The 8870-nt window shown below is 43.9% G+C and overlaps 1 long non-coding RNA gene across 1 annotated transcript; it reads right to left on the bottom strand.

The window, feature by feature from the left end:
* Positions 1-3280: 3280 nt before the first annotated feature.
* Positions 3281-5838, bottom strand: LOC124683452. The gene is made up of 3 exons (XR_006996695.1): positions 5807-5838; positions 4162-5691; positions 3281-3642 (listed from the first exon to the last, which is right to left on the bottom strand). It is a non-coding gene; the product is annotated as an uncharacterized LOC124683452 (long non-coding RNA).
* Between the last annotated feature and the right edge of the window lie 3032 nt (positions 5839-8870).

The raw sequence follows: 8870 nt of genomic DNA, 5'->3' as shown, positions 1-8870 counted from the left end.
GGTTATGTTGATCTGTCGTGCACTCTAAGGAGAATCTTCAAGGGCAAGACCTTTTTGGCATCTTAGTGGTGTTCTTGGGGACTCCAATTAAGTTGTGGAGATTCTTCAAGGGCAAGGCCTTTGTGGCAATTTGTTGGGAGCCTCCAATTAAGTTGTGGAGATAGCCCCAAGCTTTGTGCGGGTTTGGTAACCTCCCTAAGGTTACATAGTGGTTCGAGGACATCCCTCTTGGTGGGAATTCTCGAGGAGAATACAGTGGCCCTCGTGCTTTTGGAGTGACTTGTCCTCCACACCACTCCAACGGAGAGTAGCACTCGCAAGAGTGTGAACTTCGGGCTACATCGTCGTCTCCCGCGTGCCTCGGTTATCTCTATACCCGAGCTCCTTACTTATGCACTTTACTTTGTGATATCCATCGTGCTTGAAGTTATATATCTTGCTATCACATAAGTTGCTTGTATTGCTTAGCATAAGTTGTTGGTGCACATAGGTGAACCATAGTATATAGGCTTTGGGCTTGACAAAGTAAACGCTAGTTTTATTCCGCATTTGTTAAGCCCATCTCGTAAAAGTTTTAAACCGCCTATTCACCCACCCCCCCCCCTCTAGGCGACATCCGTGTCCTTTCACCACCTCCTCCGACCTCCTCCTTCGGTGACCTCCTCCGGCGACCACCACCTACTCCTCCTCCTCCGGTGACCACCACCTCCTCCGGCGACCACCACCACCTTCTCCTCCTCCTCCAGCGACCACCTCCTCCTCCATCTCCTCCGGCGACCACCACCTTCTCCTCCTCCTCCGGCGACCACCTCCTCCTCCTCCATCTCCTCCGGCGACCACCACCTTCTCCTCCTCCTCCGGCGACCACCTCCTCCTCCACCGCCACCTCCTCCTCCTCCTCCTCCACCACCACCTCCTCCTCCTTCACCACCACCACCACCTCCTCCTCCTCCTACTCCTACTCCACCACCACCTCCTCCGGCCGGCCTCCTCGTCCACCCACCCAACCCACCCAACCACCCACCTCCGGCGACCTTCCAGCGAAATTTCAAAAAACAATTGGCGCCCCCAGATCTAGATCTAGATCTGGCCGCCATTTTTTCAAAAAATTTCAAAAAACAATTATGTGGCGCACCACCTGCCGGTGCGCCACAGAAGTAAGACTTTCTCTTTCTATGGCGCACCACCCGCCGGTGCGCCACAGAAATAAGACTTTCTGTGGCGCATGGGCAGGTGCGCCAAAGAATTCTTATTTTTGTGGCGAGAATTCTGTGGCGCACCGCCCATGCGCCACAGAATAGCTTTTTTGGTGCGCCACTAATGAGCCTTTTCCTACTAGTGAGTGCTAAGGAAGAAGATGAAGCCACCCAGATGCAGTCGCCACCGACGCCGCCGCTGCCACCATCACCGCCCGGAGATGTTTGTGCCTCTTACCTGCTTGTCGACGGGAGGAGGAGCTCGAAATTTGAGAGGAGAATGGAGGAGGGGGTAGAAATAGGTGATGGGGTGCGGCAGGAGATGACGGAATCCTTCCCGCCCCCTTTTCTCTTTTCGCCGATGCACGCTGCAGCTCCCACCATCTCCCTCCTCGTCCCCACGTGTGCGCCGAAGATTCCCGTTTGCATCAACTGCGTAGATTTGCCTGCATCGCTAGAAACGGCCGATTCGGTCGTTCCTCGAGGGTCTGGCCTGAGGGTGCTTTAATATCCCATCTGGTTTGTGCAACAACGCAAGTGAACCCAGGCAACCAAATGGGCCAAAAATTGTTGGGCCGATGCTAGCCAAGGGGCGCCCAGCATACCAAAAGGCGCCCTATAGGTTTAGAAGATGACTAGTAAATATGCCCGTGCTTTGCTACGGGTTGATTGGCGAACTTTCTAATATGTTTTTCCTCCTCACGACACAACTAACAACTTCGAATTGGTCATGTTGTAGTGTTGAAAGTCCCACTCACTATCCAAGGTTTTTGACAAAAATCGTTGATATGGTCCCAATTTTTCCCGAAAATCATGAGAAGCGATAAATTTGACTATACATAGGGTGTAAAAGGATTGTATCGGATCGGATTTACTCATACCATATCCTCTACCATATATTTTTCTCGGATTCGGATCGGAGCGGATATTGATCGGTTTTGGATTCGAATGCGGATATATCGGTGTGCGGATTTGAATCGGAAATGGAGCGGACTCGGACCGGAAACAAAAATACTCGGATATATGCTCTCACCGGTAGATAGTTATAGTTCTTGCAAATCTTGAGAAATATTTAAATTTTTATTCTTGTGCAGTTAAGAATAAAGAGACATGATGCACTAAAATTTTATTCTTGTTGCCACGGCCGAGCAAATTAGACCCAAGCATACAAATAGTGTTGGCCTATTAAATTTAAACCACCAGATGCATATATAGACCTTGCTAATTAATAAGAAATTTGTTTAGATTGGTGATTTGCCCACCGTAGAGTCCTAAAATATTACAGGAAGCAAAAAAAATTGTAAGTAGATATACATGATAGCATGCTACATGGTGAGAATGAGATTGATGTTACTGTATACGATAAAAAAAGATGGCTGAATTTTTTAACACTAACCCTTTCTTTCTGCTCTCCCAATGAAAACAAAAATCTGCGCTTATTAGGCCACCTTAGTTAAACTCCGATGGATGCCAGGCAAAGTCCAAATAGCATTCTTATTCATAGGAAAAGTTTCCTTCAAAGAAAAAATTCTACTTATTATGATACATCTATTTGGTTCATGTCTAAATATCCTCATGCCTCAGCGTGATAGCTAAATTCTAAGATTTCAACCTTCCAAGTTATGAACAATAATGTTGATAAAATTGTTCTAGCATTAACTCGTTCCAATAAATATGGCAAGCACATGGCAATGTATTTACACTGTGGTTTGAAGCACTCTTAAATATCACAACTTTTCTATGGTAGGTTAAGCTATTGGCCATTTGAGTGAAATGCTTTGAGGACGAAACATTTAAACTCAATATGAAATGTTATTACCACTTTATCAGCCCCTCAATCTTGTTAATTAAGCACAGTTGGAACAATAATTTTTTCATTCAGTTCAATACTCTAGTACAAAAAAAAAATTATCAGTCGGATTCCTAAGAGAGACAACCATGAACCATTGTAATCTGTTCAGTCAGCTCTTCTCGAAAGACTTAACATAAGAAATGGTCGCCTCATCTTGAAAGACTTACAAAAGTAACAAGGGATCAGGATCTTGACAACAATATTCACCTTCACCATAAATATACTTGCTTATTTGGATACAACACAAGCCATAACCAAAACAAAATCAACTTTTAGGACCTGCCAACAGGTCCAGGATTGAATAATAATATAATACTATTTCAATATTATTTCTCTTATTACAGAGTAAAGTGGCTTCATGTCACTTGAAAATATCAATATCATGAATACCAGTTTTCACCTTAATAACATCTCTATGATAGAGGAAGTTATATTCATTTTGGCAGACTGATTGACCATTTGCGTGAGAGTAGTCAATTGTTTTTACCAGCGACATGGCCAGTTTTTGGAAGCTTCTAGCACTGCTTATGAATCCATGATTGCTCCATGAGCTTTGTTCACACTGATCACGCCCTTATTCGTCTTGACAATCTTCTACATGTTAAACATGACCCTAGTATCAGAACATAAGTAGTGGCTACTTCTCACAACCTTTTAGTTTTCTAATTCACCAAATTTACTATCAGATTATATAAAATAAATAACATAGCTAGCATTTTGGAAAGCCTTCACCCAAGCTAGAATCATAAGAAACAAAACAGGTGAAGAAACTTGAACAAGTGTCCTTTAAACTTTTATAGAACTCCATCCGAGAATATTCTCAAGTAGGCCAATGCATATGACCACGAACTTGGAACGTGGACAACTGTGACTCTGATTAGTAGTTTAGTTACCTACTTACTAACTTGGTTCACTAATTGCACACATAGATGTAAAATAAATGTCAAATAATTAAGCGCCTGCAAGAAGAAAAAATGGTCGAATGTCTACTAAGAAATTTGTTTATTTGATTGCCTAATATGGGCCAGCTCACATTTGATAACTTGGAAAGGTGCAGTCAGGCACATCAATTTCTAGATTATGCGTATAAGGAAAAAAGACTGAAACTCTTACATGTTTATCTTGGCCGATAATATCAAATGCGTTTGTAAGCTCTTCTTTAGTATCCATCTCTCGAATCTTCTTGGCACTCCTCATGTGCTCAAACATCTCAACTTTGATGTCATATGTTCTAATCTTCTCTAAATCTCCATATCTAGAGATTATTTGCACAACTCGCATCAATGGTATGAAATAATGTCAAAATATTCAAAAGTGGCATAAAATTCAAATGGTTTTACCAGCTGGCAATGGATAGAGTTTTGCCTTTCAGATCTTTGCCTTGTGTTTGACGATTCATAGAACATCATGATTGATCGCCAAATATATCTTAATGCAAGTATTGATCCATTTATTTTGTCAAACCTAGTTTGCATACCACTGAAGTTTCCTTTAAATATATCACTGTTCTTCGATGCTTAAACATCATAATTAGTAGGCGTAGCATAATCTAGTCCTTAAAAGTTAGGAATGAAACAATCTTTAATCTGACAAAATGTATGCATAAAAAGCCAGTCATGTTCCGCATGTTTCCTCCTCCCCAGCAACCTCTGGCTGCATCCCCCTCTCGTAGTCCGATTCTTGTCCAACCACTTTATGTCCCCTTCTCCAACAAAACATCTACCCAAGTTAAGTTTATATCTATCCATTAATTAATATCACCCTGACAGAGGAGAAAATGGAAATCATGAGAAGTATGTACTGCCAGTTAAAATGTAGACAATTGGACAATACTGCCAATAAGTAAACTATATATATGACGCGACTGCCCATGGAGAAGGGACATTACTGTTACTAAACTACTAAATATTCGCTACGAAATTTGATCCAAAATGTTAGAAACGGTCAGGATACTTTATTCAGAAATTACAATGCTATATAGAAAATCTGATCACATAAAGCCTGTCATATTAGCTACTTCGAGGCAGACTAATACATGGGATAATTAACTTTATGGAATCCTGGCACTTGAAATCTGACTGATTGATGATGAATCTGTAGTCCATTAGATTATTATGGTGAAAGAAGGGACAAAACTTATATAGAACGACAATGATCATTAATGCTCCATGGATTCAATATTTCATTAACCGGCCGCTTTCATCAATTGCAAAAGATCAGCTAATGTGTGGTACCAAGCTTTTAAATGAGACTCTATCTTTGTGGCCACAGTTCTCTAATGATCGACATTGTCCTGCAATGCCAGATCAAAGATAGATGCTTTCAAAGTTCAAAGTAACAAATTTTCTGAGAAAGGCATGATGTTTTTTCCACATAATAGATAAAATTGCTACGAAAAGTAAGAACTAAAAAATTTCACATTTCCCTGTGGTTATACCAACAAATGTAAATTTCAGGCCAATGTTTGCTAGTTCAGAAAGTAACTTTGATTGCAGAGAATTCAAGCATCTTAAATACCATTGTCATGACAGGCTTCTGTTGCTGCACATGATAGAGATAATCCCATGTTGTCACAAGCATAGGTTATCGTACGAAGCACATCGATCATCTCGCCATAGGCGTTCTATGTCATAAGTCATATACCTACAACAACAACAACAACAACAACAACAACAACCAAGCCTTTCAGTCCCAAACAAGTTGGGTAGGCTAGAGTTGAAACCCATAAGATCTCGAAGCCAAGTCATAAGTCATATACCTGAGACCTAAAAAATTATTGGTACTGGAATTTTTTTTCTCCAACACATGCCAAAGCATGCGTCATTATATATTAGAAGAAACCCGTCGAGAAGACGGGAGCAAACAGGAGGTAGCAGAGCTACAAGAGTAAAGGAAAAGAAAGGAAAAAAAACACAACTATACAGGACTAACTTTGTTAGCCACTCTCTTTCACTCAGGGTTCAACATCGGGGGGTCTAGCGTGTAAGGGTAGCCGACGCAGGGCTGTTGCACCGGCTGTCATCCATAGCTTAGCTTCGTCAAGGATTGTGACGACCAGATCTTGTCTGTTGGGTGCAACATTTTTGAAAATTGCATCATTCCGAGCTTTCCAAAGTCTCCAAATGGTAAGGATAATGATCGACCTGGCACCCTTCTGAATTGTGAATTGTGCTCTGTGCATTCGATGTAGCAGTTTGGAACCAAGAACTGAACTCACTGTTGGGGTCAGGCAAGCATGTCTGGAGGTTTAGCCTGTTGTAGATGTCGAACCATATTTGCTGCGAGAATGAACACTGTACCAAGAGGTGTGTTATGGACTCTGAATCCTGATCGCATAGAGCACATGTGTCATTGTCAGTCAGGCCGTGGCGTAGGCGCCGCTCATTGGTCCAGCACCGATCCCTCAAGGCGAGCCAAGCAAAGACTTTGCATTTTAGAGGTGCCCAGCATTCCCAGATCGAGCTGTGGTGAGACGAAGGTGTTGTTCCTGCGAAGAGGGCTCTATAGGCTGATTGGGAGGAGTATTCACCAGAGGCAGATAGATGCCAGACAATCTCATCTTCAACATCAGGGTTAGTCTGCTGAGCACCAAGGATCTCGATCAGGTTGAGGAACTGGACAATGCCATCAGCGGATAGAACAGTTGTGATGTCTTGTATCCAGGCATTTCTAGGGAGAGCTGTAGCCACTTTCTGAATTTTGGATGCGCGTGTACTGATGGCAGCAAAAACCTGAGGTGCCAAGTCCGAGATGCTTTGCCCATCAAGCCAGCGATCAGTCCAAAATAAGGCTTTGCTTCCATTGCCAAGCTTCACGACGGTTGCAGCATGGAGCAGGGAGGTGATGTTCCTGTTGCACTTGACAGGGAAGTTGGCCCAAGGCCTTGTAGCATCAGTACGACCAAGCCATGGCCATCTGGCCCGAAGTTCCCAGCTCATTCTTTTGATGTCAAGAACTCCCAGGCCACCGAGATCATTCGGGCGGCATACATCCTTCCAAGCAACAGCGCAGCTGCCACCGCCGTCGTCACGTCCATTGGCCCAGAAGAAAGATCGCTGGCACTTGATAATTGCATCCTTGATGAGTTTGGGGATGTCAGTGGCGAGCATGATGTGGATGGGTGTTGTTGCCAGCACAGATTTGACAAGCACTAGCCTATCTCCTTTGGACAGCAAGCCGGCCCGCCAACCAGAAAGTTTGTTGTGGAGATTGTCAATCAGTGGCTGCAAATCTTGTACCCGAAGTTTCCAGATAGATAATGGGACACCCAGGTAGGGGATAGGGAAGTCCTTAACTGGGCATAGCAGGTGTTGTGCAATGATCCCTCGCTCCTCCTCGCTGCATCGAATCGGAGTGGCGGAACTCTTGAGGATGTTGGTATGCAAGCCACTGGCCACCCCGAACAGCTGCAGTAGGTCCTTGATGGTTTCGCAATCAGAGATGGTAGGCTTGATGAAAACGACCGTGTCATCGGCGTAGAGGGAGGTACGACAGGCCCCACGACTCCCAGGTAGAGCGGCCAGCAACCCCAAGCGTGCGGCGAAGTCGATGAGTAGATGGAATACCTCCATGGCCAGAACAAACAACATCGGGGACAGGGGGTCGCCTTGTCGCACTCCACGGTGATGAAAGATTTCGTCTCCGGGGACACTGTTGACCAGAATGCGAGTCGATGCCGTGGATAGCAGGAGACATACTATGTTGATCCAGATATGGCCAAAACCAAAGTGTTGAAGCAACTCCACGATGAAGGGCCAGGAGACAGTGTCGAAAGCACGAGCAATGTCAAGCTTGAGAAGCACTGTAGGTGTGTTGGCGGTGTGAAAGGATTTGGCCATCTGCTGTACCAGCATGAAATTGTCATGGATTGCCCTTCCTTTAATGAAAGCGGACTGATTTGGAGAGACCAGAGTCGGGAGGACAGGTGTTAGGCGTAGGGACATGACCTTGGCGATAAGCTTAGCGATGCATACATAAAATAAGGTTGTTGTTGTTTCTTGATAGAATTAAGAAAAATCAAAAATTGTTTAGCCTTTGAATCTGACATACATAAAAAACATTAATATTTTCAGAAACAGATACTGGTATCATGACGTATACAAAGACCTTTACCCCATATACCAGCAACACTGACAAACAGTGTCTCGGATGTTCAAGAGGACTTGGGGACAAAGGTTGGAAAATAATTTGCTATGAGTTCTTCAATGCATGGCAAACCAGTCAGTAGTTATTTCACTAGTAGAAAAACGTCCATGCGTACCGGTTCCAGAGGGGCATTCGTACCGGTTCTGCAACCGGTATAAAATTTCCGGCACTAAAGCCCCCCCCCCCCTTTCGTACCGGTTGCTTACGAACCGGTATAAAAGGGGCCTCCACATGGGCCACCAGGAGAGCTCAGGGCTAAGGATCTTTGGTACCGGTTGGTAATACGAACCGGTACCAAAGGTTCCCCCCGCGGCAGGGAATTTGCCCAAATCTCTGCCGCGGCAGAGAATTGGCTTTTTAGGGTTTTGGAGAGGTTTAGGGATATCGGTTTGTTTCATATCGCGTCGATGCACCAGAAACGCGTTTGGGTTTAGGTAGTACATGAAGATCAAGATGATGCATAGCAAGTTGGTGCATATAATATAACACACATGTTATTGCATAAGATTGCAAATTAAGTAGCACTATGCATGAAGATCGATCTTCATGCATATATAGTGGTGCTCTCCGAGGCGTACTCTATATATGTCTATTACATGTAGCATAGTGGTACTCTTCGAGTCAACTATATATGTAACATGTACATCTTCATTCATAGTGGTGCTCTGCGAGTTGTG

The sequence above is a fragment of the Lolium rigidum genome, chromosome 1 (genome assembly GCF_022539505.1).
Source record: "Lolium rigidum isolate FL_2022 chromosome 1, APGP_CSIRO_Lrig_0.1, whole genome shotgun sequence".
NCBI lineage: Eukaryota > Viridiplantae > Streptophyta > Magnoliopsida > Poales > Poaceae > Lolium > Lolium rigidum.
Note: the sequence above shows the minus strand (reverse complement) of the source record. Positions and strands in the feature narration are given on the sequence as shown.